Source organism: Ranitomeya variabilis, chromosome 4 (genome assembly GCF_051348905.1).
Source record: "Ranitomeya variabilis isolate aRanVar5 chromosome 4, aRanVar5.hap1, whole genome shotgun sequence".
Lineage (NCBI taxonomy): Eukaryota > Metazoa > Chordata > Amphibia > Anura > Dendrobatidae > Ranitomeya > Ranitomeya variabilis.
The window spans coordinates 573,774,880-573,801,932 of NC_135235.1; positions in this window are offsets into that span (position 1 = coordinate 573,774,880).

Here is a 27,053-nt window from a genome sequence, read left to right on the forward strand (position 1 = left end):
TCACACAAAATACTTAATAAGTAACATTTCCCACATGTCTACTTTACATCAGCACAATTTTGGGAACAAAATTTTTTTTTTAGGGAGTTATAAGGGTTAAAATTTGACCAGCAATTTCTTATTTTTACAACACCATTTTTTTTAGGGACCACATCACATTTGAAGTCATTTTGAGGGGTCTATATGATAGAAAATAGCCAAGTGTGACACCATTCTAAAAACTGTACCCCTCAAGGTGCTCAAAGCCACATTCAAGAAGTTTATTAACCCTTTTGCTTCACAGGAATTTTTGGAATGTTTAAAAAAAAATGAACATTTAATTTGTTTTCACAAAAAATTTACTTCAGCTCCAATTTGTTTTTTTTTTTACAAAGGGTAACAGGAGAAAATGGACCCCAAAAGTTGTACAATTTGTCCTGAGTACCCCGATACCCCATATGTGGGGGTAAACCACTATTTGGGCGCATGGCAGAGCTCGGAAGGGAAGGAGCGCCATTTGACTTTTCAATGCAAAATTGGCTGGAATTGAGATGGGACGCCATGTTGCTTTTGGAAAGCCACTAATGTGCCTAAACATTGAAACCCCCCCACAAGTGACACCATTTTGGAAAGTAGACCCCCTAAGGAACTTATCTAGATGTGTGGTGAGCACTTTGACCCACCAAGTGCTTCACAGAAGTTTATAATGTAGAGCCGTAAAAATAAAAAATAATATTTTTTCACAAAAATGAACTTTTCGCCCCCAATTTTTTATTTTCCGAAGGTTACCAGAAGAAATTGTACCCCAAACGTTGTTGTGCATTTTGTCCTGAGTACGCTGATGCACCCATATTGGAACCTAGACCCCCAAGGAACTTATCTAGATGTGTCGTGAGAACTTTGAGCCCCCAAGTATTTCACTACAGTTTATAACGCAGTGCCGTGAAAATAAAAAATAATTTTTGTCCCACAAAAATGTTTTTTTAGCCCCCCAAATTTTTATTTTCCCAAGGAGAACAAGAGAAATTGGATCCCAGAAGTTGTTGTCCAATTTGTCCTGAGTACGCTGATACCCCATATGTTGGGGTAAACCCCTATTTGGGTGCACGGGAGAGCTCGGAAGGTAAGGAGCACTGTTTTACCTTTTCAAAGCAGAATTGAGATCGGACACCTTGTCGCGTTTGGAGAGCCCCTGATGTGCCTAAACAATGGAAACCCCCAATTGTAACTGAAACCCTAACCCAAACACACCCCTAATCCCAACCACACCCCTAACCCCAACCCTAACCACACCCCTAACTCCAACACAGCCCTAACCCTAATACCAACCATATCCCTAACCACACCCTTAACCCTGACACACCCCTAACCCTAATCCCAACCGTAAATGTAATCCAAACCCTAACCCTAGCCCAAACCCTAACCCTAGCCCTAACCATAACCCTAGCCCTAACCCTAGCCCTAACCCTAATGGGAAAATGGAAATAGATATATTTTTTTAATTTTTTTTATTTTTCCCTAACTAAGGGGGTGATGAAGGGGGGTTTAATTTACTTTTATAGCGGGTTTTTAGCTGATTTTTATGATTGGCAGCTGTCACACACTAAAAGATGCTTTTTATTGCAAAAAATATTTTTTTCGTTACCACATTTTGAGAGCTATAATTTTTCCATATTTTGGTCCACAGAGTCATGTGAGGTCTTGTTTTTTGCGGGACGAGTTGACGTTTTTATTGGTAACATTTTCGGGCACGTGACATTTTTGATCGCTTTTTATTCCGATTTTTGTGAGGCAGTATGACCAAAAACCAGCTATTCATGAATTTCTTTTTTGGGGGGGGGCGTTTATACCGTTCCACGTTTGGTAAAATGGATAAAGCAGTTTTATTCTTTGGGTCAGTACGATTACAGCGATACCTCATTTAGATTTTTTTATGTTTTGGCGCTTTTATACGATAAAAACTATTCTATAGAAAAAAGAATTATTTTTGCATCGCTTTATTCTGAGGACTATAACTTTTTTATTTTTTCACTGATGATGCTATATGGTGGCTCTTTTTTTGCGGGAAAAGATGACATTTTCAGCGGTACTGTGATTATGTATATCTTTTTTTGATTGCGTGCTATTCCACTTTTTGTTCAGCGGTATGATAATAAAAAGTTGTTTTTTGCCTAGTTTTTTAAAAAAATTTTCACGGTGTTCACTGAATGGGTTAACTAGTGGGACAGTTTTATAGGTTGGGTCGTTACGGACGCGGCAATACTAAATATGTGTACTTTTAGTGTTTTTTTTATGTAGATAATGGAATGTATTTATTGGAACAATATATATATATATATATTTTTTATTATTTAGGAATTTTTTTTTTTTTTTTTTTTTTTTTTTACATATGTAAAAAATTTTGTTTTAACTTTTTTACTTTGCCCCAGGGGGGGGGGCATCACATTATATTGACAGATTGCTGATCTGACACTTTGCTGTGCACTGTGTCAGATCAGCGATCACACAGGCACAGCAGTGAGGCTTCCCGGCTCCTGCTCTGAGCAGGCGCTGGTAAGCCACCTCCCTGCAGGACCTGGATGCAGCCCCGTGGCCATTTTGAATCCGGGCCTGCAGGGAGGAGGAGGTAAGAGTCCCTCGGAGCAACGCGATCACATCGCGTTGCTCTGAGGGTCTTAGGGAAGCCACGGACCCGGTCACAGCTACCGTGACATCCCCTTTAAGTGTGACCGGACCCGGAACCGAGTACCCCAGGCCCTGGCAGGCGACTCATATCCCATAGAAGAAAAGACTTTTCTCAACCCTCTAAGGAGAACCTTCCTTTTCCAGGGAGTCTCCTGGACATTATAGATGAGTTGGCCAGTATGATTATATGCTTCAATATGTTTCATATGTATGCAATCAGAAGTAGTGTTGAGCGATACCGTCCGATACTTGAAAGTATCGGTATCGGAAAGTATCGGCCGATACCGGCAAAGTATCGGATCCAATCCGATACCAATACCCGATACCAATACAAGTCAATGGGACTCAAGTATCGGACGGTATTCCTGATGGTTCCCAGGGTCTGAAGGAGAGGAAACTCTCCTTCAGGCCCTGGGAACCATATAAATGTGTAAAAGAAAGAATTAAAATAAAAAATATCGCTATACTCACCTGTCCGACGCAGCCGGGACCTCAGCGAGGGAACCGGCAGCGTTGTTTGTTTAAAATTCGCGCTTTTACTTGGTTACGTGAATTCCCGGCTTGTGATTGGTCAGGGCGGCCATGTTGCCGGGACGCGGACCAATCACAGCAAGCCGTGACGAAATTACGTCACGGCTTGCTGTGATTGGTCCGCGTCCCGGCAACATGGCCGCCATTAACCAATCACAAGCCGTGACGTCACGGGAGGCTGGACTTGCGCACTTTTTAAAAAACGCGCGTGTCCAGCCTCCCGTGACGTCACGGCTTGTGATTGGTTAATGGCGTCCATGTTGCCGGGACGCGGACCAATCACAGCAAGCCGTGACGTAATTTCGTCATGGCTTACTGTGATTGGTCCGCGTCCCGGCAACATGGCGCCGTGACCAATCATAAGCCGGGACGTCACTGGAGGCTGGACACGCGCGTTTTTTAAAAAGTGCGCAAGTCCAGCCTCCCGTGACGTCACGGCTTGTGATTGGTTAATGGCGGCCATGTTGCCGGGACGCGGACCAATCACAGCAAGCCATGACGTAATTTCGTCACGGCTTGCTGTGATTGGTCCGCGTCCCGGCAACATGGCCGCCCTGACCAATCACAAGCCGGGAATTCACGTAACCAAGTAAAAGCGCGAATTTTAAACAAACAACGCTGCCGGTTCCTTCGCTGAGGTCCAGGCTGCGTCGGACAGGTGAGTATAGCGATATTTTTTATTTTAATTCTTTCTTTTACACATTTTTACATTAATGTTGTTTCGATACCGATACCCGATATCACAAAAATATCGGATCTCGGTATCGGAAATTCCGATACAGCAAGTATCGGCCGATACCCGATACTTGCAGCATCGGAATGCTCAACACTAATCAGAAGGATTACACCATATTGACTACTGCAGACTTTACAATCTGTTTGTAGCTAAGGATATTCCAACTACTGTCTGCCCATATTACAATGGAAATTGGATTTTCCAAGAATATAATAATTTTATCGGGCATAGCGATTCAAAGAAAAACTATGCAGAGGTTACAGTAATAAACTAATTGAATGACATTTTATCCAAAATTGTGTTTATAAAATGGAAGCATTATGACTTTTATTACTGGAGCTGAATAACAATTTGATTACAAACTGGCTTGTTTTCCATTAATTTCACTGCAGAGCTGAGGAAAGCAAATTCCTGTATAGGTTCTGAGGACAACTGAAGCATTAAAATGCTGACAGGGAAAAGACAAATTAAGAAGCTGGACACCTGGTGGCTTTGTAAAAGAGTAACAGGAAAATGTGTGAATGAACCAGTGAAAATATAACTATTTATCAAAATAAGTAATTTCATTAAAGGGGTTGTCCAGGCTTGGGGCTCAAAGCTACAGTGTGTTGTCAGGATTGTCTGATGCCGACACCAGGCATGTGACCACCAGTAAGTGATTTGCATACTCTGGCCACATTCCGACTAGACATGTGTAAGCAGGTTACGGGATGCAGTGACAGACAGAGGCAGAGGAAGGGTTAACACAAAATGTAATTTTTACAATAACTACTCCCCTCAAGGAGAAAACACAACAGGGATAACAGGTCAGCAGAACATGGAATCGGGAGCAAGGAGAAAAAAGAGAAAAGAAAAGAAAAAAAAATAGTTCCAGGGGAGAAAACACAGGAAAACAAAAATAATTTCTTCAACTACTGTCGACTTCAGGAAACCGGTTCGTTACAGAGAGTTCATTGGCATCAAAACTGTGACACATAGATGTCCGTTATGATCCTCAGAATAATGAAGTCTCTGATCCTGCCGATGGTGTTAATCCTTCGGGATCTGGAGTATTTCTCTTAACGTTGACGTATATCCTCCTGGGGATTCCCCGAAGTATGGTCGGTGTGCAATCGATAGGGACGTGATGAGCTGGGCATCACAAAATGTCTCTTCCCCTCAGCGTACTGAGATCTCGTGTCACCTGTCTCCATTGTTACGGAAGAAATCTCCTCAAAGCCAATATCTAATTGTCCCAGTCTAAGCGAGTTGGCGCTTACATCCTGTCTCTGGGATCTTTTCCTCATGGTACACGATGTCGGCAGAAACCCGGTACATTGTGGTCGGAAGTGTCTATCTAAAGGCACGCGCCCAGCCCCCACTATCTCTGTCAGTTTGGCACCTTGATGTAACGGGAGCCACCTCAGCCCAGCGAGCTTTTCATCCCTGTCCTGTCGGCACAACCTTGCCTCAACCTGACACTCGTCCTTCTTTTTGACCGTTAACCAAGCTTTGCCCCTTTTTCTCATCAACCACGCGCTCTGCCTTCTCGCCAAATGTTCCTGGTCTCTCGCACGCTGCAGGCCTATTAGCTTGCCCATGCTCCCTTCTTCCCGGTATAACCTGGGTGACAGTTCTGTTGGTTCTGGACCCTTCACGAAAAAAATCCACCTGGTTCGGGTCTTCTCCTTAAGGCTGAGTCACACATAACGATATCGTTAACGATATCGCTGCAACGTCACGCTTTTGGTGACGTAGCAACGATCCCGCTAACGATCTCGTTATGTGTGACAGCGACCAACGATCAGGCCCCTGCTGGGAGATCGTTGGTCGTTGGGGAATGATCAGGACCTTTTTTTGGTCGCTGATCACCCGCTGTCATCGCTGGATCGGCGTGTGTGACGCCGATCCAGCGATGTGTTCACTTGTAACCAGGGTAAATATCGGGTTACTAAGTGCAGGGCCGCGCTTAGTAACCCGATATTTACCCTGGTTACCATTGTAAAAGTAAAAAAAAAACAGTACATACTCACATTCTGATGTCTGTCACGTCCCCCGGCGTCCACAGGGTTAAAACTGCTTTCGGCAGGAGCGCTGCTAATATGCATGCGCTGCTGCCGAGAGCTTCCCTGCACTGAATGTGTCAGCGCCGGCCGTAAAGAAGAGCACAGCGGTGACGTCACCGCTGTTACTGCCGGCGCTGACACATTCAGTGCAGGGAAGTTCTCGGCAGCAGCGCGTGCATATTAGCCGCGCTCCTGCCGAAAGCAGTTTTAACCCTGTGGACGCCGGGGGACATGACAGACATCTGAATGTGAGTATGTACTGTTTTTTTTTTTTTTTACTTTTACAATGGTAACCAGGGTAAATATCGGGTTACTAAGCGCAGCCCTGCACTTAGTAACCCGATGTTTACCCTGGTTACCCGGGTGCTGCAGGGGGACTTCGGCATCGTTGAAGACAGTTTCAACGATGCCGAAGTCGTTCCCCTGATCGTTGGTCGCTGGAGAGAGCTGTCTGTGTGACAGCTCCCCAGCGACCACACAACGACTTACCAACGATCACGGCCAGGTCGTATCGCTGGTCGTGATCGTTGGTAAGTCGTTTAGTGTAACGGTACCTTTACAGATGTATGGCCTCACTCACTTGTCTATCTGCCACATGAATGCATGTATGCAAATTGCTTTCTTCTGGCACTGGAGAATCCTCACAGCGCACACTGTGTGTACTATGAGGAGTCACAAGTCTGCAGCCATATGGAGTGACTGCAGACTTGAGCCCCAAGCCTAAACAGCCCCTTTAGACTTCAATCCCTATAATTTTAATCTAAAATGTTATGTACAATCATCAAATCACTGAGTGATTCTCTCCCTTTGGTGCTGAATGGGTAGATGATATGCTGTATTCTTACAGAATTATAGAGGGAGACCACAGGGATTCTAACTACTGTATATTCGCACTGCAATGTAGGTTAGAAGCATACATTGGGAAATACTCTCCACATATACTAATTTGGTAAATGTGTTTTTATTAAATATTGTAAAGTCAACTGGAGTTGAGAAAAACCCACAGCGCTTCCTTTGATGTTTTTGGCCATCGGTGAGTGTTTCTCAACTCCAGTCCTCAAGACTGATCAACAGGTCAAGTTTTCAGGATATCCTTAGTTCTGCACAGGTGACAATTTCATCACCTGCTCAAGCATTAATTCCATCACCTATGCAATACTAAGGAAATCCTGAAAACATGACCTGTTGGTGGCTCTTGGGGACTGGAGTTGAGAAACACTGGTCTAGACTCTATACCAAAGTATTACATGTCATTCAGTAACCACATATGTATTTGAGGTGTCACAATAGTGAAAGAAATGTCTGGATGATACTACCCATCGCAACTTCTTTGAGGTTTATGCATATATATACTGTAATGGCAGAACTTTCTTCCGGGATTGCACAAAGTCCGAGTAATCAAGTGTACTTTGTGAATTTCACTCATTTTCATGCAGAAGCACACACAAGGTTGCCAACCAGTAGTAAATTACTGTACAGTTTCTAAAAATAAAGGACTTCTTTACAGGGTCTGTGAAAAAATATAGATGCGTTTGTGATTTTTCCCATCGGTACTTGAGCATTGTATTATGATCGTAATTACCATTTTACAACTCACAGTAAATGCTGGCAATGTGTTCATATCAGTATATTGAACTGTAGACATGTACAGTCATATGAAAAAGTTTGGGCACCCCTATTAATCTTAAGCTTAATGTTTTATAAAAATTGTTTTTTTTTGCAACAGCTATTTCAGTTTCACATATCTAATAACTGTTGGACACAGTAATGTTTCTGCCTTGAAATGAGGTTTATTGTACTAACAGAAAATGTGCAATCTGCATTTAAACAAAATTTGACAGGTGCATAAGTATGGGCACCCTTATCATGTTCTTGTTTTAAATACTCCTACCTACTTTTTACAGGCTTACTAAAGCACTTTTTTTGGTTTTGTAACCTCATTGAGCTTTGAACTTCATAGCTAGGTGTATGCAATCATGAGAAAAGCTACTTAAAGTGGCCACTTGCAAGGTGTTCTCCTGTTTGAATCTCCTCTGAAGAGTGGCATCATGGGCTCCTCAAAACAACTGTCAAATGATCTGAAAACAAAGATTATTCAACATAGTTGTTCAGGGGAAGGATACAAAAAGCTGTCTCAGAGATTTAACCTGTCAATTTCCACTGTGAGGAACATAGTAAGGAAATGGAAGAAAACAGGTACAGTTCTTGTTAAGGCCAGAAGTGGCAGGCCAAGAAAAACATCAGAAAGGCAGAGAAGAAGAATGGTGAGATCAGTCAAGGACAATCCTCAGACCATCTCCAGAGAGCTGCAGCATCAACTTGCTGCAGATGGTGTCACTGTGCATCGGTCAACTATACAACACACTGTGTTTTTTTGCCGCCATGCATAACGCCTTTTTGTATTACCAAACAACTCAATCTTGGTTTCATGAGTCCACAGGACCTTCTTCCAAAAAGAAATTGGCTTCTCCAAATGTGCTTTTGCATACCTCAGCCGACTCTGTTTGTGGCGTGCTTGCAGAAACGGCTTCTTTCGCATCACTCTCCCATACAGCTTCTCCTTTTGCAAAGTGCGTTGTATAGTTGACCGATGCACAGTGACACCATCTGCAGCAAGTTGATGCTGCAGATCTCTGGAGGTGGCCTGAGGATTGTCCTTGACTGATCTCACCATTCTTCTTCTCTGCCTTTCTGATGTTTTTCTTGGCCTGCCACTTCTGGCCTTAACAAGAACTGTACCTGTGTTCTTCCATTTCCTTACTAAGTTCCTCACAGTGGAAATTGACAGGTTAAATCTCTGAGACAGCTTTTTGTATCCTTCCCCTGAACAACTATGTTGAATAATCTTTGTTTTCAGATCATTTGACAGTTGTTTTGAGGAGCCCATGATGCCACTCTTCGGAGGAGATTCAAACAGGAGAACAACTTGCAAGTGGCCACTTTAAGTAGCTTTTCTCATGATTGCATACACCTAGCTATGAAGTTCAAAGCTCAATGAGGTTACAAAACCAAAAAAAGTGCTTTAGTAAGTCAGTAAAAAGTAGGTAGGAGTATTTAAAACAAGAAAATGATAAGGGTGCCCATAATTATGCACCTGTCAAATTTTGTTTGAATGCAGATTGCACATTTTCTGTTAGTACAATAAACCTCATTTCAAGGCAGAAACATTACTGTGTCCAACAGTTATTAGATATATGAAACTGAAATAGCTGTTGCAAAAAAAACAATTTTTATAAAACATTAAGCTTAAGATTAATAGGGGTGCCCAAACTTTTTCATATGACTGTATTACTTGTAATGATTTTCATTCAGTATAGATTTCTAATTTTTCAGTAAGAAAAAGTATTCACTGACCATGTTTTTTTTCGATATGCTGTGCAAAGAAAAGAGAAAAATCTAGTTTGGAAACCAATGAACAATGGAGCATTGCATGGTTGAAAGGATTCAGTTTTTTGGCCTACAGAATTAGAAAGCCGCATTGTATTCATAAACTGGGTTATTTATCTTGCAGAGACGGAGCGTCTCTGCAAGATAAATAGACAAGCTGCGGTGAGTAAAGACGCGCCGCATGTCCAGATACGCAGGGCTGCCGAATGCGGCCCTGCACGCATAGTGGAGACGGGATTTCATAAAATCCTCTCCACTATGCTGTAACATCTGGACGCTGCAGATTGGACGCTGTGGCTGCATGCAGTGTCCAATCCGGCATGTGGAAACAGACCCTATGGGTATGTCTATACAACATTGTGCTCTTCATGAGAAAGACACTACAGGAAATGCCGGTGATTTTTTCCCTAAAGCGGCTTTTTCTGTTTGTTTTTTTTGTTGTTTCCTTAGCGCTTTTTTAGGCTTTTGGCCATTGGCAGGGGTTTTAAGAAATGGGTTTTAAACTAGAGACAATTCCTTAAACAACCTTTTAGAAATATGACTAGTGATAAGCGAATGTACTCGTTGCTTTGGTTTTTCCGAGCACGCTCGTGTGGTCTCCGAGTATTTGTAACTGCTCGGAGATTTAGTTTTCGTTGCTTCAGCTGCATGCTTTACAGCTGACAGACAGCTTGAATACATGTGGGGATTCCCTAGCAACCAGGCAACCTCCACATGCACTCAGGCTGGCTAGCAGCCGTAAATCATGCTGCTGAGGAGGTGAAAACTAAATCTCCGACCAGTTACAAATACTCGTAGACCACCCGAGCGTGCTCGGGAAAACCTGAGCAATGAGTACACTCGCTCATCACTAAAGATGACGTCACACTTTGGATATTTTTGATGTTCCATGGAAGTAAATACCGTTAATGAAGCTTTGCATCTGAATAACACACCTTCAACTAAATTCGTGATCTGGAAATAAAAACCTAACATGAAATGATAAAGAGTAAACATTCCCTTTAGGCCGGTTTCACACGTCAGTGGCTCCGGTATGTGTAATGACAGTTTTCTCACGTACCGGAGACACTGACACACGTAGACCCATTCAAATGAATGGGTCTATGCACATGTCTGCGAGTTTTCACAGACCATGTGTCTGTGTTGAAAACACGTAGACATGTCCGTTTTTCTCCGGCAGCACGGTCCGCAAAGCGTCCCGCACATATGCACACAGAGTGGTCACGTGGTACCGCTCATTAAGGTGATGAATATTCATCACATATTCATCACCTTAATGAGCGGTACCACGTGACCGCTCACACAGGACGAGCTTCAGGCATCGCGTGAGTTGGGTGAGTATTTCTCTTCAAGCGGGGGGTGGGGAGGAGTGGGAGGCGGGAGGTGACCCCAAACTTTAATTAAAACAAAAAAACCTTGATCTTTCATCCCTTCTCTCCTGCAAGCGCTGCTTTCAGCTGAGCAGGGGAGAAGGGATGAATGCCGGCTTCAGCACCACATGCAGGGGACAGCGCTTACTGTAGCGCTGTCTCTCCTGCGGCGCTCCGTGTGGTCCTCAGGCGGCACACGTGCATCACACGGCTGCTGCACGTGTGCTACACTGATGTGCCACGTGAGCACACGGACACACGGACACGGATAACTCTGGTACCGATTTCTCCGGTACCGGAATTATCTGGACGTGTGAGACTGGCCTTAGGGTGCTAAAACAGTATTTCCCAGCTAGTCATCATGGACACCATTGTACAGGTGAAGAGGAAGATGCTTGATCAATTTCTATTTTTTGCATTAACCCCTTAGTGACCAGGCCAATTTTTAAAAATCTGACGTGTCACCTTATGTGTAAAGATATGCTACTGTTTTTCGTGACACATCATACTTTATGATAATGATAAATTTAGGTCGATATGTTTTGCATTCATTTATATAAAATATCAGAAATTTGGCTAACATGTAAAAAAATAGCATTTTTCAAACTTTGAATGTTTATCTCTCAAGGGCTCATACTCACATGTGAGAAACTCGGACGAGTCTCACATGTCAATACCCATCACTGCCGCCGGCACTCGGGACCGGAGTGTTCAGCTACATAAAAATACATGCAGCCACATACTCCTGGCCCGAGTGCCAGCGGCAGTGCCGGATATTGACATGCGAGACTCGTCCGAGTTTTTTGCATGTGAGTATGAGCCCTAATCCGGATAGTCATACCACACAAAAACATTAATAAATAACATTTCCCTCATGTGTGCTTTACATCTGCACCATTTGTAAAATGTTGTTTTATTTTGTTAGCAGTTTAGAAGTTGTTTTTTACACGGGAATTTACAAAACTTATTTTTTTAGGGACCTGTTCAGTTTTAAGTGACTTAGGGAGTCCAACATATTGGAAACCCCCAAAAGTGATATCATTTTACAAACCACATCCCTCAATGTATTCTAAATTGCTTTCAGGTAGTTAATTAACCCTTCAGATGCTTTTCCAGAATTAATGCAAAGTGACATGACAAGAATTAAGACATTTATTTTTACCACTTAATTTTTGATAAGTTCTGAACAGGCCACTGTAGCTGGAAGACTTTAACCCCTTTCTGCCATTGGACGTACTATTCCGTCCATGTGGGGTGGGCCCTAATTCCCAAGGACGGAATAGTACGTCCAGCACGATCAGCCGCTCTCACGGGGGGAGCGCGGCCGATCGCGGCCGGGTGTCAGCTGACTATCGCAGCTGACATCCGGCACTATGTGCCAGGAGCGGTCACGGACCGCCCCCGGCACATTAACCCCCGGCACACCGCGATCAAACATGATCGCGGTGTGCCGGCGGTACAGGGAAGCATCGCGCAGGGAGGGGGCTCCCTGCGGGCTTCCCTGAGACCCCCGGAGCAACGCGATGTGATCGCGTTGCTGCGAGGGTCTCCTACCTCCTATCCCTGCAGGCCCCGGATCCAAAATGGCCGCGGGGCTGCATCCGGGTCCTGCAGGGATTACTTCCGGGTGCCGTGCAGACTGCAGATGAAAGCTGCAGCCTGCACGGCTGTGAGATCGGTGATCTGACAGAGTGCTGTGCACACTGTCAGATCACCGATCTGTAATGTCCCCCCCTGGGACAAAGTAAAAAAGTTTAAAAAAAAATTCCCACGTGTAAAAAAAAAATTTAAAAAAAAATTCCTAAATAAAGAAAAAAAAAATATATTTTTCCCATAAATACATTCCTTTATCTAAATAAAAAAATCAAACAATAAAAGTACACATATTTAGTATCGCCGCGTCCGTAACGACCCCACCTATAAAACTATATCACTAGTTAACCCCTTCAGTGAACACTGTAAAAAAAAAAAAAAAAAAAACGAGGCAAAAAACAACGCTTTATTCTCATACCGCCAAACAAAAAGTAGAATAACACGCGATCAAAAAGACGGATATAAATAACCATGGTACCGCTGAAAACGTCATCTTGTCCCGCAAAAAACGAGCTGCCACATAGCATCATCAGCGAAAAAATAAAAAAGTTATAGTCCTCAGAATAAAGCGATGCCAAAATAATTATTTTTTCTATAAAATAGTTTTTATCGTATAAAAGCGCCAAAACATAAAAAAATGATAGAAATGAGGTATCGCTGTAATCATACTGACCCGAAGAATAAAACTGCTTTATCAATTTTACCAAACGTGGAACGGTATAAACGCCTCCCCCAAAAGAAATTCATGAATAGCTGGTTTTTGGTCATTCTGCCTCACAAAAATCGGAATAAAAAGCGATCAAAAAATCTCCCGTGCCCAAGCATGTTACCAATAAAAACATCAACTCGTTCCGCAAAAAACAAGACCTCACATGACTCTGTGGACTCAAATATAGAAAAATTATAGCTCTCAAAATGTGGTAATGCAAAAAATCTTTTTTGCAATAAAAAGCTTCTTTCAGTGTGTGCCGGCTGCCAATCATAAAAATCAGCTAAAAAACCCGCTATAAAAGTAAATCAAACCCCCCTTCATCACCCCCTTAGTTAGGGAAAAATAAAAAAATTTAAAAAATGTATTTATTTCCATTTTACCATTACGGTTAGGGTTACGGCTAGGGTTAGGGCTAGGGTTAGGGCTAGGGTTAGGGTTAGGGTTAGGGCTAGGGTTAGGGCTAGGGTTGGGGCTAGGGTTAGGGTTGGGGCTAGGGTTGGGGCTAGGGTTAGGGTTGGGGCTAGGGTTAGGGTTGGGGCTAGGGTTAGGGTTGGGGCTAGGGTTAGGGTTAAGGCTACAGTTAGGGTTGGGGCTAAAGTTAGGGTTGGGGCTAAAGTTAGGGTTAGGGTTTGGATTACATCTACGGTTGGGAATAGGGTTGGGATTAGGGTTAGGGGTGTGTCTGGGTTAGAGGTGTGGTTAGGGATACCATTGGGATTAGGGTTAGGGGTGTGTTTGGATTAGGGTTTCAGTTATAATTGGGGGTTTTCCACTGTTTAGGCACATCAGGGGCTCTCCAAATGCGGCATGGCGTCCGATCTCAATTTCAGCCAATTTTGCGTTGAAAAAGTAAAACAGTGCTCCTTCCCTTCCGAGCTCTCCCGTGCACCCAAACAGGGGTTTACCCCAACATATGGGGTATCAGCGTACTCGGAACACATTGGAGAACAACTTTTGGGGTCCAATTTCTCCTGTTACCCTTGGGAAAATACAAAACTGGGGGCTAAAAAATAATTTTTGGGGGAAATTTTTTATTTTTTATTTTCACGGCTATGCGTTATAAACTGTAGTGAAACACTTGAGGGTTCAAAACTCTCACAACACAACTCTAGATGAGTTGCTTAGGGGGTCTACTTTCCAAAATGGTGTCACTTGTGTTTTTTTTTACTGTTTAGGTACATTAGGGCTCTGCAAACGCAATGTGACGCCTGCAGACCATTCCATCTGTCTACATTCAAAATGGCGCTCCATCCCTTCCGAGCCCTCCCATGCGCCCAAACAGTGGTTCCCCCCCACATATGGGGTATCAGCGTACTCAGGACAAATTGGACAACAACTTTTGGGGTCCAATTTCTCCTGTTACCCTCGGGAAAATACAATACTGGGGGCTAAAAAATAATTTTTGTGGGAAAAAAATGTTTGTTTTATTTTCATGGCTCTGCATTATAAACTTCTATGAAGCACTTGGTGGGTCAAAGTGCTCACCACACCTCTAGATAAGTTCCTTAGGGGGTCTACTTTCCAAAATGGTGTCACTTGTGGGGGGTTTCAATGTTTAGGCACATTAGTGGCTCTCCAAACGCAACATGGCGTCCCACCTCAATTCCTGTCAATTTTGCATTGAAAAGTCAAACGGCGCTCCTTCCCTTCCGAGCTCTCCTATGCGCCCAAACAGTGGTTTACCCCCACATATGGGGTATCAGCGTACTCAGGACAAATTGGACAACAACTTTTGGGGTCCAATTTCTTCTCTTACCCTTGGGAAAGTAAAAAATTGGGGGTGAAAAGATAATTTTTGTGAAAAAATATGATTTTTTATTTTTACGGTTCTGCATTATAAACTTCTGTGAAGCACTTGGTGGGTCAAAGTGCTCACCACACCTCTAGATAAGTTCCTTAGGGGGTCTACTTTCCAAAATGGTGTCACTTGTGGGGGGTTTCAATGTTTAGGCACATTAGTGGCTCTCCAAACGCAACATGGCGTCCCACCTCAATTCCTGTCAATTTTGCATTGAAAAGTCAAACGGCGCTCCTTCCCTTCCGAGCTCTCCTATGCGCCCAAACAGTGGTTTACCCCCACATATGGGGTATCAGCGTACTCAGGACAAATTGGACAACAACTTTTGGGGTCCAATTTCTTCTCTTACCCTTGGGAAAATAAAAAATTGGGGGTGAAAAGATCATTTTTGTGAAAAAATATGATTTTTTATTTTTACGGTTCTGCATTATAAACTTCTGTGAAGCACTTGGTGAGTCAAAGTGCTCACCACACCTCTAGATAAGCTCCTTAGGGGGTCTACTTTCCAAAATGGTGTCACTTGTGGGGGGTTTCAATGTTTAGGCATATCAGGGGCTCTCCAAACGCAACATGGCGTCCCATCTCAATTCCAGTCAATTTTGCATTGAAAAGTAAAATGGCGCTCCTTCGCTTCCGAGCTCTGTCATGCGCCCAAACAGTGGTTTACCCCCACATATGGGGTATCGGCGTACTCAGGACAAATTGTACAACATCTTTTGGGGTCCATTTTCTCCTGTTACCCTTGGTAAAATAAAACAAATTAGAGCTGAAGTAAATTTTGTGTGAAAAAAAAGTTAAATGCTCATTTTTATTTAAACATTCCAAAAATTCCTGTGAAACACATAAAGGGTTAATAAACTTCTTGAATGTGGTTTTGAGCACCTTGAGGGGTTCAGTTTTTAGAATGGTGTCACACTTGGGTATTTTCTATCATATAGACCCCTCAAAATGACTTCAAATTAGATGTAGTCCCTAAAAAAAAATGGTGTTGTGAAAATGAGAAATTGCTGGTCAAATTTTAACCCTTATAACTCCCTAACAAAAAAAAATTTTGGTTCCAAAATTGTGCTGATGTAAAGTAGACATGTGGGAAATGTTACTTATTAAGTATTTTGTGTGACATATCACTGTGATTTAATTGCATAAAAATTCAAAGTTGGAAAATTGCGAAATTTTCTAAATTTTTGCCAAATTTCCCTTTTTTCACAAATAAACGCAGGTAATATCAAAGAAATTTTATCACTATCATGAAGTACAATATGTCACGAGAAAACAGTGTCAGAATCACTGGGATCCGTTGAAGCGTTCCAGAGTTATAACCTCATAAATGGACAGTGGTCAGAATTGTAAAAATTGGCCCGGTCCATAACGTGCAAACCACCCTTGGGGGTGAAGGGGTTAAGGATGTTATTTGGCCATGAACAGCCATGGCAAACATCAGGACCATACAATCAAGATCTCAGGGTGCCATTGGGATTAAATAGGAAGCCCCCACACCCTGTTAACCATCTAGACGCCGTAGTCACTATTGATCGCAGCATTTAAGGGGTTACATAACCATAGTCTGAGCCAACATGGATCGTGGCTGATGCAGCAAGTTGTCAGCTATAGTGTACTGATGATGGCTACAGGATTGTCACCTGTATGGGGATGGTAGTCTCTTATATCACAAGTCAGTAAAAAGACATATTGGTGGTCACTAAGGGGTTAAACTATTGTATACACAAATTGCAACACCAAGAAGGAAAAGTTTGGAATTATAGAAAGCACAGGATGGATAGACATGTTAATGATATGCAAATTATGAAAAAAATGGAAACAAAATGTTAAAAATATCTCAATTTATTCAGTATTGAGTTTGAGTTCGCCTTGTGATGCTATCAATGAGGTGATTAATGATTGTCTGAGAAAAGGTCTGTTATACTGAATGCATTTTGACTCACAAACCATCAAGACCCACTGGTGGCAGCGCTTGATGGGAGACAAGTCCACAGATGCTGCAGGCCATGGAAACATGTTTAGGCCATGCAAGCTGCTCACAGTAGTCCAGGCAACCTGCAGCCTGCCATTTTCACTTTGGAGATATGGCTGCTCGTTGCATGACTAAATCAATGTAATGTTGAGCTGTTAGTGGAAAGAAGACTAGAGGGGTCCGACTATCGTATGCTATGCCAGTTCACATTATTATCTCGGGAGGAGGACTATTGTGATGTTCCATCATGAAAGGCGTCTTCATGAGGTTGCCCACGTGGTCTCCAGTCCAATCTGTAGCTATCATTGTATCTAAGATAAATGCGTGATTCATCGCTGAAGAAGATAAATCTCTATTCCTGCCTTCATTGACATTTTGTTCTGAACCATGATATACATAGAGAGTGGGGTCACAATGGCACAATACCCACAGTGAAGCATGGTGGAGGCAGCATTATCCTTTGGGGCTGTTTTCAGAAGTTTGATCTGAGGCTTTAGTCAACATGAAGAGAATTATGAACAGTTCTAAATACTAGTCAATTTTCTATCAAAATCTTCAGGCCTCTGCTAAAAGGCTAAAGATGAAGAGAAATTTTACCTTTCAGCATGACAATTAGCCTGAGCATACTTCCAAATCTTCAAAAGAATGGCTTCGTCGGAAGAAGTTCAAAGAAGCTCAAAGTTTTGGAATGGCCCTGTCAGGGGGATACTGCAAAAGAGCGGAATCAGAAGACCTCGGCATCTGATTTCACATATTCCTGCACTGGTTAGAAGTAGGGTTGAGCGACTTTTATTGTTATAGGATTGGGTCGGGTTTCACGAAACCTGACTTTCTCAAAAGTCGGGTCGAGTGAAATCGGCCGATCCTATAAAAAAGTCGGGGTCGGGGTTGGCCGAAACACGAAACCCAATGCAGTGCAATGGGATACTATGGTTCCCAGGGTCTGAAGGAGAGGAAACTCTCCTTCAGGCCCTGGGATCCATATTAATGTATAAAATAAAGAATCAAAATAAAAAATATTGATATACTCACCCTCGGACGCGCCCTGGTACTAACCGGCAGCCTTCCTTCCTAAGAATGAGCGCGTGAATGACCTGCGGTGACGTCGCGGCTTGTGATTGGTCGCGAGCGGTCGAATGGACAAGCCGCGACGTCATCTAAGGTCCTTCACGCGCTCATTCTTAGGAAGGAAGGCTGCCGGAAAGAAGCAGGGCGCGTCCGAGGGTGAGTATATTCCTATTAGGTATATACTCACCCTCGGACGCGCCCTGCTTCTCGTCCGAGGGTGAGTATATCAATATTTTTTATTTTGATTCTTTATTTAACACTTAAATATGGATTCCGATACCGATTCCCGATATCGCAAACATATCGGAACTCGGTATCGGAATTCCGATACCAGATTCAGAGGATCGCCGACCTCATGGCTGACCCCACACAGGGGTCGGGTCGGGTTTCATGAAACCCGACTTTGCCAAAAGTCGGCGACTTCTGAAAATGGCCGACCCGTTTCGCTCAACCCTAGTTAGAAGTACTTCACCTTCATATTAAACTGTGCAGGTTTTTTCCCTGCTAGCCATGCATGGGTTCAGTTGAAGCTCCTGTGGCTTTCCTACTTGGATTGCCTCAGCTGTTCAGTGTTGGCCACTCCCAACTGCTATATATGTTCGCCTCTGGCACCAAGGGATTGCCAGTATTAGTTTACACTCTGTTGTTTGGTGTGCGTATTTTGTATGGTTGGTATTTCATTTATCCCTGTCCTTCCTCCCTTGTTTGTCTGGTTACTGTGTTTCTATACACTACAGCTTCCCACTATCTTGGGAGCGGGAGGGAGGGGACAGATATAGGAGCATAGCAAGGCACGAGAACCCGGCATCTCCACCTTCAGGAGTAATTTGGGTGACAGGGATAGACTAGGGCACCCCTAGTTTTAGGGACCTGGATAGCGCCCATAGTCCTAACATCATCGTGACATTAACACTGGCCCATACTTTTTTGATCCATTATGGATCCGGTGCCTCCTCTGGCAGGGCAACAGCAGCAACTCAGCCTAAAGGTGGCAGACTTGCACACCATTCTTTGGCAGCATCCAAACAACTCAGGTTTAGGGCCTGTGGTTCCCAGGCAACCCCTGGTGGAGCCCAAGATCGCTCTAGCAAATAGGTTTTCTGAGGGTTGGGATACGTTTCTTGCTTTCAGGGAGGCCTGTAAACTTTTTTAAATTATGTCTTCACTCCTCAGGTACCGAGGCGCAACGGGTGGGAATCGTAATTTCTCTTCTCCAGGATGACCCACAAGCTTGGGCATTTTCGCTCCTTTCAGATTCTTAGTTGCTTCAGATGGTTGAGGAATTTTTTCTGGCTCTGGGTCATATATATGATGACCCTCAACTGCGTCTCTCTGTAAGAATTTACACTATGTCAACTTTGGCAGGGAGACCAGCCAGTGGAGGAATATTTTTCTGAGTTCTGCAGGTGGTCTACAGATACTAAGTGGAATGACTCTGTGCTCTGAAGTCTGTTCTGTCAGGGGCTTTCTGTGAGGGTTAAGGACGCCTTTGCTCTGTATGAGACCCCAGTTTCTCTCTAGGCGGCCATGTCTCTGGCTATGCATGTGGACTGCCGCCTTTGTCAGAGACATAATGAGACTCTCCAACTTTTTGGGGGTTTGAGAGTAATGGAACCTAGTCAAACGTGAAACCCATGCAGTTGGGGAGAACGACTCGTTTCACTGGTCCTCCCATAGTTCAGTGTAAAGAGGGAGTGTGTTTTTTCTCTGGTGGTGTGAAGACACAGCATTGTATCTTAATTAACTAGATGACTATTTTTAGCAAGCCAGATAGAATAGACTGTTATCTATATGTTGACTTTAGAATTTAAGTGTTTCTGTGCTGTTGGTCAAGAAAACAGATTTATGCTTGTGAAAGCGAGTAATATTGACTTGTAAGTTGGCATTTCAAATAACATATTGTGCTCTTAATCGTGATGACTAGTGATGTTTACTGATATGCTAATCACGCATTGTCTAGGCCAGATAGTTTGTTGCCTTTTAAAACAGAGGAGGAAAACCTATGCAAATAGATTACATAATCAAACAATGCGAATTGGTCATCACCATTCTTCCCCTTATCTATGATGCTGGATTTAAGGACACTTGTTAATCATAAAAAGAGGTGATATATCTCTATGAGACAGGGAGTGAGCCAGAGATTTAGCCAAGACATTCCGACATCCAGAGACAGGACAACAGCCAATACATCATGGCTCCATCACTAAGGACACAGATTTATTATTTTACAGGATGCCAACCTAGGGGACTTTGTGCCCGGATGGAAGAATACAGATCTGCTCCATTGACCATTGGTGAACCATGGATACGTTTAGAGAAAGCCAGGATTGGGACCCACCAGTCGCCTGGCTCCATGGAGATGTTCAGAGAAGCCAAGTTGTGATCCTCGGGTCAACTGACCTTGTGTCTCAAAGAGCTGTTATTACTGCCTCTCTGTGTGTCAGGGAGAGACTTGGTGAGCGAGAGCTAATAACCCGGGCTCCTGCAATTTCCCTAAGACTAGGGAAATCCTGACTGACCCTCTACCTGAAGTTTACACTGATGGTGTGCATGTTCAGGCCTCGAACCTCACCCTAACTCCTGAGCTCAGCCCTAGGCTGAAACCTCCACCCACCCCCCAGTGAAGAGGTAATACTTAAATACCCACAGTTAGCACAGACAAGGATAAAGGAAAATATACACCACGCCGCAGACACTCAGGAATACACTATAAATGTGCAGGGCAAAATAAACACAAATATAGGAAGGAGTAAATAAGACGAAGGAATATACACCACCAGCAACGAATCTCCAACCACCAGCTCTCCACTCCAGACCGAGATAACAACGCAAGACAGAAGCTATAATCGGCGATGCCCAATGATCAGGAGAACTATTTAAAGGCCATGGAAATGGCCCAGCTTCCAATCCGAGGATCAGGTAAATTAACGGAACAGCTAGACAAAATCTAGCAGACGCCAATGAGTAAATAGTGGTCAAAAGCGGAATTACCGCTGTCTGTCGGACGACCTGGTCTGAACAGCGTCCGACATGACAGTACCCCGCCTTCTACGAGGGACCCCAGGGCCCTCACGGCTTATAGGACCCGGCTTGTCCAGATGACGGCGGTGAAACAACCTGACCAGCCGGTCAGCATGAACGTCCGAGGCTGGTACCCAGGACCTCTCCTCAGGCCCATAACCATGCCAGTGAACCAAGTACTGTAAAGTGCGACGCACTACACGAGAGTCAACCACCTTGGAGACTTCAAACTCCAAATTACCATCCACCAAGACTGGAGGTGGCATAGGCGCCGCGTCCACAGAACCCACCACCTTCTTTAGAAGAGACCTGTGGAACACGTTGTGTATCTTATACACCGTAGGGAGCTCCAATCGGTACGCAACTGGGTTAATGACGGCGGTGACCCTAAATGGACCAATAAACCGTGGACCCAATTTAAGGGACGGTATTTTGAGTCTTATGTTTTTTGTGGATAACCACACCCAGTCATCCACACTCAGGTCCGGACCTGGCACACGCCTACTGTCAGCCACACGTTTGTACCTAGCACCCACACACAACAGGCGCTGTTTAACTCTCCTCCAGACTGATGACAATTGTGTTCCTAACTGGTCCTCCTCCGGAACGCCGGAAGAGCCCCTCTGACTCAAGGTACAAAATTGAGGATGTAGCCCGTAAACACAAAAAAACGGACACTCCCCAGACGACTCCTGGCGGTGATTATTGATGGCAAACTCAGCCAAAGAAAGAAAGGTAGACCACTCCTCCTGGTTATCAGAGACAAAGCAGCGTAAGTACTGTTCCAAATTTTGGTTCATACGCTCAGTCTGACCATTTGACTGAGGATGAAACGCTGAAGAATGAGATAACTTGATTCCCAGCCGTGAGCAAAACGCTCTCCAAAATTTTGCCACAAACTGAGACCCCCTATCAGACACCATGTCAGATGGAACCCCATGAAGTCTGACCACCTCCTGCACAAATACCTGAGCCAGAGTCTTAGCGTTAGGCAACGCAGGCAAAGACACAAAGTGCAACATTTTATAAAAACGATCAACAATCACCAAGATGACCGTGTTTCCAGCTGATGAGGGCAAATCAGTGATGAAATCCATGGAGATTTCCGTCCATGGCTTACTACGTACCTCAAGAGGAAGTAGTGTGCCAACAGGACGGGAGCAGGGCGTCTTAGCCCTAGCGCACGTGGTACAAGCTGACATGTATGAGACCACGTCCTGACGGATCTTGGGCCACCAAAACCGACGTGACACCAACTCCAAGGTACCTCTAACCCCTGGGTGACCAGCCAGGACAGCATCATGATGCTCCGCCAAAACCTTTAGGCGGAGATGAAGCGGAACAAAAAATTTGTTGACGGGAAGCTCAGATGGTACCTCCTCCTGAGCCTCGGCAATCTCAGCCTCAACCTCGGTAGTGAGAGCCGAAACAACAACACCCTTTTGGAGGATGGGTACTGGATCCTCCCGAGGTTCTCCCCCCGGAAAACACCTGGACAGAGCATCCGCCTTAGTGTTTTTAGACCCCGGTCTGTAAGTGACCACAAAATTGAACCACGTGAAAAACAATGCCCAGCGAGCCTGCCTGGGGGACAGACGCTTAGCTGACTCAAATACAGCAGATTCTTATGATCGGTAATAACAGTTACCTGATGGACCGATCCCTCCAAGAAGTGTCGCCATTCCTCAAAGGCCAACTTAATTGCCAACAACTCCCTGTTGCCGATATCGTAGTTACGTTCAGCGGACGACAGTTTCTTGGAGAAATAGGCGCACGGACGTAAACCACTCAAAGATGAGCCTTGAGATAGTACCGCCCCCACACCAACCTCAGACGCATCGACTTCCACAAAAAATGGTTTAGATACGTCTGGCTGCACAAGAATGGGGGCTGAAACAAAACTGTTCTTAAGAAATTCAAATGCGCGCACAGCAGCCTCAGGCCAAACAGAGAAATTGGTACCCTTTTTAGTCATGTCAGTTAGCGGTTTAGCAATGATGGAAAAATCCTTGATAAATTTCCTATAGTAGTTAGAAAACCCAAGGAACCGCTGAAGTGCTTTCAGGTTATCAGGACGTTCCCAATGCAGCACCGCCTGCACCTTAGCGGCGTCCATTTTAAAACCAGAAGCAGACACAATATAACCCAAGAAAGGCAACTCTTGAACAGAAAATACACATTTCTCAAGTTTAGCATACAGCTTATTCTCTCTGAGAAGCTGTAACACCTGCCTGACATGATCTAAATGAGTCTCATGGTCGCAAGAATATATGAGAATGTCATCTAGGTACACGATAACGAATTTCCCCAAAACATGTGAGAACACATCATTGATGAAATGTTGGAACACTGCAGGTGCGTTAGTCAACCCAAACGGCATCACCAAATTTTCAAAATGACCCTCAGGGGTATTAAAAGCTTTCTTCCACTCATCACCTTGACGGACTCTTATGAGGTTGTACGCCCCCCTGAGGTCAAGCTTGGTGAACCACTTAGCACCTGCCACCTGGTTGAACAAATCTGGTATCAGAGGCATACCCTTATGGATCACGAACCGTAATCTGGTTCAACTCCCTGAAATCCAAACACGGGCGTAATCCGCCATCTTTCTTCTTCACAAAGAAGAACCCTGCTGCCACCGGCGAGGATGACGGCCTGATGTGCCCTTTGCTCAAGCTTTCCGCAATGTAATCTTTTAACGCTTGTCTCTCTGGACCGGAGATGTTAAACATCCTTGCTTTAGGTAATTTGGCCCCTGGTTTAAACCTGATAGAACAGTCATAAGGACTATGTGGCGGCAACTCTGAACAACCCTTTTCAGAGAACACATCCACAAAATCCTGAAGTGACTCCGGAACGCTTGATGTCACCGCAGCCACACATGTGGCCAGGCAATTCTCCTGGCAGAACTCGCTCCACCGAATTATGTCCTGAGTTTTCCAGTCAATTACCGGGTTGTGCACAGACAACCATGGAAAACCCCAAACCACCTGAGCAGGAAGATTCCTGAGCACCTTACATGTAACCCGCTCAGAATGTAGAACTCCAATGTGGAGTTTCACCTCAGCCACAAATTCAGTAATCTCCCCCTGAGAGAGAGGAGCAGCATTGATGGTGACCACGCGGATAGGATGAGACAGTTTTTCAATCCTAAAACCTGCTGTGCGCGCAAACCCCTCATCAATGAGATTTGTGGCTGAACCACTATCCACAAAAACAGTAATTGGCAGCTCACTGCCAGCAACAAAAACCTTAGCAGGGAGCATGCACTGAGAAACCACCATGGAGGATATACATAAGCTCAGACTGGTCTCCTCCACACCCTCTGAGCTCAGAAGTTTTCCGCCGTTGCGTTTTTCTTAGGCAGCAGAGGACAGATGTTAATAAAATGACCAGTTATAACACAGTAAAAGCAGGCTCCCTGCTTCCTGAGCTCAGGGGCTCGATGCTTGACATGTGACACCCCTGCGATTTGCATAGGCTCCGTGGGCTCACCTGCAGCAACCTCACGTGAACCTAAACCCTCTCCCATAGGCAGTGTCTCATGCTCCCCCTGACGCAAACGGCGATCAATGCGGACAACCAGACTCATAGCGGAATCCAGAGAAGTAGGAGTCTCGTACATCAGAAGGGCTTTTTTAACCCTTCCAGAAATCCCATGTATAAACTGACTCCGCAATGCTGGATCATTCCATTGGGTATCGATCGTCCAGCGGCAGAATTCAGAACAGTAATCCTCTGCTACTCGCTCCCCCTGGCGAATAGAGCGTATCTTAGATTCTGCCAGAGCCATTCTGTCAGGTTCATCGTAGATTTTCCCAAGAGAAGAAAAAAAACTCTCCACAGAGACAAATGCCGCAGAATCAGATGGCAAAGAAAACGCCCACGCTTGGGGATCCCCACTTAACAATGACAACACCAGGCCCATATGCTAAGCCTCATTACCTGAAGATATCGGGCGCATACGGGAATATAGTTTGCAAGCTTCACGAAAAGAAACAAATTTACTGCGTTCCCCAGCAAATTTTTCAGGCAACGGAAATTTAGGCTCAGTAACTCTTCCTGTCGCTCCAGCTTGCACATTGGACACTGCTAGTCCCTGTTGCTGCACTGCCCCCCTCAACTCAGTGACCTGTAGGGACAGCGCCTCCAACTGGCGGGTTATGGAAGTCATAGGATCCATGACAAAAAAAAAAAAAAAAAGAAACCCTCTTTTTTTTTTTTTTGTTGTTGTTGTTGGGCCGATTATAATGCCAGGGAGAGACTTGGTGAGCGAGAGCTAATAACCCGGGCTCCTGCAATTTCCCTAAGACTAGGGAAATCCTGACTGACCCTCTACCTGAAGTTTACACTGATGGTGTGCATGTTCAGGCCTCGAACCTCACCCTAACTCCTGAGCTCAGCCCTAGGCTGAAACCTCCACCCACCACCCAGTGAAGAGATAATACTTAAATACTGTAAGGTTTCTCTTACTGAGAGTGTTGGGGGACACTCGCTTAGCCGCGATATTTAAGCACACAGCATGGGTTTTTATATCAAAACAGTTCATACGGTTTATTAAGCCACGTAAACCGGGTTTAAACACAGTTCATTACATAGAACACAACAGGCACCAACAGTCTCTTTGGTACCTGACGGGAGCTCCTGCTCCACCTTGCCGACTCTTCCAACAGCCTTTGGGTAAGCTGCCTAACGGGGATCACCAACTCGCCTGGTCAATACACAGTAGTCAGTCCAGACCTCACCGAAGGACTCCAGCTTCCCCACACTCTGTTAACCCTCTTCCGGGTAAGCTGCCTAACGGGGATCACCGACTCGCCTGTCCGGCACACAGTAGTCAGTCCAGACCTCACCGAAGGACTCCAGCTTCCCCACACAGTAACAGACACCGGCCCAGCAGATCCTGGTGCTCACCTCGTACCCACAGGTCCTGGACCCTGTCCTCCACCTGTTAGCTTAGGTCCTGGACCCCGTCCTCCACCTATCAGCTTAGGCCCTGGACCCCGTCCTCCACCTGTCACAACAGGTCCTGGACCCCGTCCTCCGCCTGTCAGCTTAGGTCCTGGACCCCGTCCTCCACCTATCAGCTTAGGTCCTGGACCCCGTCCACCTGTTACCTTAGGTTACCAGGATCACGCCGGTGGCCTAGTCCATGTTCTCAGGTGCTTGTAGGACCCTAGTCGTTCCTAGGACAATCCAGCACCTTCACCTCGTTCTCTGGTGCTTGCAGGACCCTGGTCATTCCCAGGCCAATCCAGCAGCATTCAGGACCCTAGTCATTCCTAGGACAGTCCTGCATCTTCGGGACCCTAGTCATTCCTAGGACAGTCCCCGGGACCCTAGTCATTCCTAGGACGGTCCCACCGGTCAGCGTTGTTCGGGACCCTAGTCATTCCTAGGACAATCCCCGGGACCCTAGTCATTCCTAGGACAATCCCCCCGGCCAGGTCCATACACAGGAACCACACAGGTTTCACACAGGACCTGCCGGACACGCCTCTCATGTGACCCACAACCTGGTCACATTATATACCTGAAACCACACCCCTGGATGGGTGTGTGGATGTGTGGCTAGTCTGACCCTCCCGTCTCTCATGACTAGCCTAGTAAGTCACCCAAACTTAACTATACACATTACAACAAAACTCTTGAGGGACTACAGGTCCCAGCATAACCACAATACATCTGACTTACTACGCAGACTCCTTCCGCGACACACATCGGCCATTCATAACACTGCCGATTACAGGTACACCATGAATATCACCACAACAGATACGCTTCCATGCATATCTCACAGAGCGCACAAAGCGCCCCCTAGCTACCACAGAGGTCACTACACCATCACATATATCACAATACCCACAGTTAGCACAGACAAGGATAAAGGAAAATATACACCACGCCGCAGACACTCAGGAATACACTATAAATGTGCAGGGCAAAATAAACACAAATATAGGAAGGAGTAAATAAGACGAAGGAATATACACCACCAGCAACGAATCTCCAACCACCAGCTCTCCACTCCAGACCGAGATAACAAAGCAAGACAGAAGCTATAATCGGCGACGCCCAATGATCAGGAGAACTATTTAAAGGCCATGGAAATGGCCCAGCTTCCAATCCGAGGATCAGGTAAATTAACCCCGGAAC